The sequence below is a fragment of the Neophocaena asiaeorientalis genome, unplaced genomic scaffold (assembly GCF_003031525.2).
Source record: "Neophocaena asiaeorientalis asiaeorientalis breed wild unplaced genomic scaffold, Neophocaena_asiaeorientalis_V1.1 scaffold543, whole genome shotgun sequence".
Lineage (NCBI taxonomy): Eukaryota > Metazoa > Chordata > Mammalia > Artiodactyla > Phocoenidae > Neophocaena > Neophocaena asiaeorientalis.
The window spans coordinates 985,906-992,274 of NW_020173671.1; positions in this window are offsets into that span (position 1 = coordinate 985,906).

Below are 6,369 nucleotides of genomic sequence, written 5' to 3' on the forward strand. Positions count from 1 at the left end.
ACAAGCTCTCCCAGCCCGTCTGGCTCACCCCAGCAGGGCACAGACCTCTTCCTCAAGTGCCCCTAGCAAGGCTGAGCCAGACTTATTTCATATGTAATACCGGAAACTTGGAGGTAACAAGAAAGATAGCATGGAGGGTCTTCACAGAGGTTCCTTTCTTAGGGTTGCCAGATTTAGAAAAATATAGGCTGCCCCAATTAACTTTCAATTTCAGATAAACAACAAGTAATTTTTAGTGTCAGTATGTCTTGTGCAATATTAAGAACCATGCAATAGTCAAGACATACTTACGCTAAGATAGTATTCGTTGTTTAATTGAAATGCAAATTTAAGCGAGCATCCAGCATTTTATCTGGCAACCCTGCCGCCTTCTGGTGTCTTTCAGTTGCCCTTGACGTGTTGTCTATCGCAGAATTCGACTTCACTCCCACCATGGGAGTATCCTGAATAAACCCTTCCTTTCCAGGGTCTAGGCTTTTCCTTCATCAAAGCTCAATGCACAAGGAGAAGTTTTCCCCTAGGAGAGTCTAAAGTTCCTCCCAAGTCCCTATTTTTTTTTTTAAATAAATTAATTTTCTTTATTTATTTTTGGCTGTGTGGGGTCTTTGTTGCTGCGCGCCGGCTTTCTCTAGTTGCGACGAGCGGGGGCTACTCCTTTTTTTTTTTTTTTTTAAAGGTTAGACTTTATTTTATTGCCCAGATTCTATTTTTATCTCCCAGGAATTTTTAATGGGCTTTGCCGGTGACAAAGGCCTCCCCTGCCTTTTTCTTTTTTTGCGGTACGCGGGCCTCTCACTGCCGTGGCCTCTCCCGTTGCCGAGCACAGGCTCCGGACGCGCAGGCCCAGCGGCCATGGCCCACGGGCCCAGCCGCTCCGCGGCATGTGGGATCTTCCCGGACGGGGGCACGAACCCGCGTCCCCTGCATCGGCAGGCGGACTCTCAACCACTGCGCCACCAGGGAAGCCCCGGGGGCTACTCTTTATTGCGGGGCGCGGGCTTCTCATTGCGGTGGCTTCTCTTGTTGTGGAGCACGGGCTCTAGGTGCGCGGACTTCAGTAGCTGTGGCGCATGGGCTCAGTAGTTGTGGCGCACGGGCTTAGTTGCTCCGCGGCACGCGGGATCTTCCCGGACCAGGGCTCGAACCCATGTCCCCTGCATTGGCAGGCGGATTCTTAACCACTGCGCCACCGGGGAAGCCCCCCAAGTCCCTATTTTGGATCCCAGGATGACTGATCAGGGGAACAACCATTCCTTGCAGGGGAAACCCCACCCACACCCAGAAAAATGTGGTCTTGCCCTTTGCCCCCAAAAGGGATCAGAGCAATACTCTGGAGGCAGCACATTTCCTAAGGTCTTAGGTTGCATGGTTGTTCTAGAATAACCTGGCCTGGGGGAATATCTGTGGGAGCGTCCAGGTGGCCTCAGGCCGTGCCCGTCTAGCTGCCTTCAGGGGACTCAGTCAGCCTGCAGTGAAGATAAGGCTCCAGGCAGCTTTCCTGAAGCTTCTGATAACTGCTCCTGGTCTTGGACAAGACCCCACCACACATCTTTCCAGAAGAAACAATAATCTTAGAAACATCCGTGATGCAGCTCCGCCCACCGTGATGCAGCTCCGCCCACGGGAAGACACTCATTTACATTATCGTACAGAGAAGCAAACCTCCCCATCCAGAGCAGGGTAACATGGCTACTTTACCTTTACAGAATCAAAGCCCTATTAAAGGTTTTCCTCTAAATCAAGGCCAAAATCCCAGCCTCTACTTGTGTAAACAAAAGGACAGCTTGTGCATGTAAAGTGTTGGGTTTTCCCACGCACATATAGTCACCTTATCTTTGATAAAGGAGGGGGGAATGTACAGTGGAGAAAGGACAGCCTCTTCAATAAGTGGTGCTGGGAAAACAGGACAGGGACATGTAAAAGTATGAGATTAGATCACTCCCTAACACCATACACAAAAATAAGCTCAAAATGGATTAAAGACCTAAATGTAAGGCCAGAAACTATCAAACTCTTAGAGGAAAACATAGGCAGAACACTCTATGACATAAATCACAGCAAGATCCTTTCTGACCCACCTCCTAGAGAAATGGAAATAAAAACAAAAATAAACAAATGGGACCTAATGAAACTTCAAAGCTTTTGCACAGCAAAGGAAACCATAAATAAGACCAAAAGACAACCCTCAGAATGGGAGAAGATATTTGCAAATGAAGAAACTGACAAAGGATTAGTCTCCAAAACTTATAAGCAGCACATGGAGCTCAATAACAAAAAAACAAACAACCCAATCCAAAAATGGGCAGAAGACCTAAATAGACATTTCTCCAAAGAAGATATACAGACTGCCAACAAACACACGAAAGAATGCTCAACATCATTAATCATCAGAGAAATGCAAATCAAAACTACAATGAGATATCATCTCACACCAGTCAGAATGGCCATCATCAAAAAATCTAGAAACAATAAATGCTGGAGAGGGTGTGGAGAAAAGGGAACCCTCTTGCAGTGCTGGTGGGAATGTGAATTGGTAGAGCCACTATGGAGAACAGTATGGAGGTTCCTTAAAAATCTACAAATAGAACTACCATATGAGCCAGCAATCCCATTCCTGGGCATATACCCTGAGAAAACCATAATTCAAAAAGAGTCATGTACCAAAATGTTCATTGCAGCTCTATTTACAATAGCCTGGAGATGGAAACAACCTAAGTGTCCATCATCAGATGAATGGATAAAGAAGATGTGGCACATATATACAATGGAATATTACTCAGCCATAAAAAGAAACAAAACTGAGTTATTTGTGGTGAGGTGGATGGACCGAGAGTCTTGTCATACAGAGTGAAATCAGAAAGAGAAAGACAAATACCGTATGCTAACACATATATGTGGAATTTAAGGGAAAAAAATGTCATGAAGAACCTAGGGGTAAGACAGGAATAAAGACACAGACCTACTAGAGAATGGACTTGAGGATACAGGGAGGGGGAAGGGCAAGCTGTGACAAAGCGAGAGAGTGGCATGGACATATATACACTACCAAACGTAAAATAGATAGCTAGTGGGAAGCAGCCGCATAGCACAGGGAGATCAGCTCGGTGCTTTGTGACCACCTAGAGGGTTGGGATAGGGAGGGTGGGAGGGAGGGAGACACAAGAGGGAAGAGATAATGGGAACATATGTATACGTATAACTGATTCACTTTGTTATTATAACAAAGCAGAAACTAACACACACACACACACAACAAAAGTGTTGGGTTTTTCTACACAGAACCACCAAACTTTCAGAAAATCTAGGAGTTTGGTCTTAGCCAAGACCTCACCCAATCCTCCAGCCCTGTACACACCACTAGTGACTCATCCAATGGATAGATTTTAAATCTCTGAACATCTTGCTAGGTTTGTTTTTGGTTCAAAACACAGTGATACTTCAATTATGCAGCTCTGCTGGCACCAAATTCTTCAAAAACAAATGAGTTTTCCAGGTAACTGAAGCTTATCTTTACAAAAATCAATACTTTGTTGACCTTAGTCATTCTGATTGGAATCTGTCAAAAATGTCACAGCACAGTTCCATGTCTGCTTTTTTTAGGTTTCCGTCTCCTTTGTCCTCGAGCTACCAGATGGTTTAACACTGCTGCTAACACGTCTGTCTGTAGCGGTTCCCTCCCAGGTCTTGACTCGCTGTTGAGAAGGATCTGTTAAAAAAGAGTGAATAGAATTTCCAGGTCTAAAGGCTTTTCTCACAAATAAAGCTCTTGTCTTTAGTGTGGGATTTTGTGAAGGTTATTCCAGAGTCTTGGAGGGTTTTGTTTTGCTTTGTGGCTTAATTTTAGATTTTCATCATTCTGAAAGGTTAAGATTTCTTCCCTTCTGGATCAGTGAGATGGATGTTATTATCATGAAATCTGCAAGTTCCTTTAGAACGAGCTATAAAAGTTCGAGCCGTTGCTAAGCAAACCAGGCAAAGCTTGCTTAATGTATAAACCTGGCTATTATATTTAAAATTCAAGTAGCAGCCAGAGATTCCTAATGGGAGAGGGAAGACTCTGTTTTTGAAGAAGAAAGTGGGAAGTTGCTCCTCTCTCATGGGACACGGGAGCTTCTGAGGTTCATCATTTGTAGCCTACAGACCAATTTCTGTGACTACTCTTTCTTTTGTGTTTCTAATGGTAGAAGAAAAGGAAAGTCACTCTTCCAATAGGAAAGTGAAGAGGAAATACAGGCAGCTCTCTCTTCCCTCCCAGCAGTTTGCTTGATTGAGGAGAAAGTGCAGAGGAAGGCCACAGCTGTGACACCAGCTCTAGAGACGGAAAGGACAACTCGGAGATAGAGACCCTGAAGCAAGAAGGTGAGGAAAGAGCTAAATATCCTTTTCCCCCACCAAAGGAAACAGGTTTAAAAAAGATTAAAATGTTGAGATTGAAGGACAAAGACATTTAATTGTCCGTAGCTGCACACCATCTCTTTTCCGGACCAGGCCAAACCAGATCACGTGGGAGGGAGACCAAGTTAGGTTAGAGAATCTGAGATTTCAAGAGATCGTCCAGTTCATCATACTCAATTAACCGCTGCAGAATCTAAGGTCCACAGAGGTCCTCATCAGGGAGCAATGTGAGTTTGAACTCCTAACCCAGGATGTTTTCCCACTGCATCAGCCACAGCAGGAACATCCCTGGAAAATTCGGGAATGTTCTCACTTAAACAGTGCTCCCTCAGAGCTATAAAGAGCGATGTTTCGAAAGTGCGTTCCACAGAACACTAGTCCAAGAGATGCTCCGGCAATTCCACATCTGGGTATCTACCCCACAGAACTGAAAGCAAGGACTCAAACGGATATTCGCACAGCCCTGTTCAAAGCAGCAGCATTCACAGCGGACAAAAGGTGGAAATAACCCCAGTGCCCACAGATAGACGAATGGATAAACAAAATGCAGTCTATACATACAACGGGGTAATATTCAACTTGAACAGGACAGAGGTTCTGACACCTGCTACGACACGGATGAATGCTAAGCGAATATGCTACGTGAAATAAGCCAGTCACAAAAGGACAGATACTGTGTGATTGCACTTATATGGTGTATCTATCTATTCATCTATCTATTTATTTATTTATTTGGCTGCGTTGTTCTTCGTTGTGGTACACGGGCTTCTCATTGCGGTGGCTTCTCTTGTTGCGGAGCACGGGCTCTAGGCGCGTGGGCTTCAGTAGCTGTGGCTCGCAGGCTCAGTAGTTGTGGCGCAGGGCCTTAGTTGCTCCTCGGCATGTGGGATCCTCCTGGTCCAGGGATCAAACCCTCGTCCCCTGCATTGGCAGGCGGATTCTTAACCACTGCACCACCAGGGAAGTCCCTATATGGTGTATCTAGAGTAGTCATATCCATAGAGACAGAATGTAGGGTGGTGGTTGCCAGGGCCTACGGGGAGAGGGAATGGGGAGTTACTGTTTAATAGGTACAGAGTTTCCATTTGAAAGCAGATGGAAAGGTTCTAGAGATGGATGGTGGGGATAAGTCTATGGTATGTATATTTCACCACACACACATACACACACACACACAAAGAGAGATACTCCACTAATTAGTGGTATCACCAAACAAACCAGTCCAAGATCTGAATTCTACCCTTTCCAGCCCCCCTCACACACAGCCTCAGCCCCGGCAAGTCAGTGCACATTCATTAAAAGACTCCGAGAAGTCCTAAATCAAAGACGGTTTAATTCGATTTAATCAAGCACTTCCTCCACTGAATACAGACCCTTTTTATTTTCACGGAGCGCTATTAATAGCCCACATCCTTGGTGCACACTCGGGAAATGCTGACAAAGAGCTTCGTTCTGCTCAAAGCACTTCTTCTATCGATACCTCACTGGATACTGCCGGCAGCCTAAAGACAGACCCTGACAGTTAGACCTCAGTAATATTTATTGACTATTTGACAATCAATGAGCTTATTAATTGTCCCCGTTCTACTGATGAAGAAACCGGGGCTCTGAAAAGTCAAGCCCTGGCTCAAGGCCTCACAAAGCTACTCTGTAAAGATCAATGGCAGAGTGGGGCCAGACCCCCCCCCCCGCCCCAAGTCCCTAAACCCTGGTCTGGAACGTGTCCCCCAACCCCTGTGCTGATCTCCTGCTGCCTCTCCTGGGTGCCAGCGTGTGGGCAAGTTCATGGGAGAAATTCAGAGCTCCAGGGCTGCTGGATGGCAGGTGGGGACACCAAGGTGGGGCAGAAGGACTCAGGAACTCAGTTCCTGACATCAGAGTCCTTAATGCCAGCGCTCCCAGCTTCCATCTCCTTTCTCTCTTCCCTTCTCCAAAACAGGGCTGGGGTGGTTAGAGATGTCCCATTCCCTACAG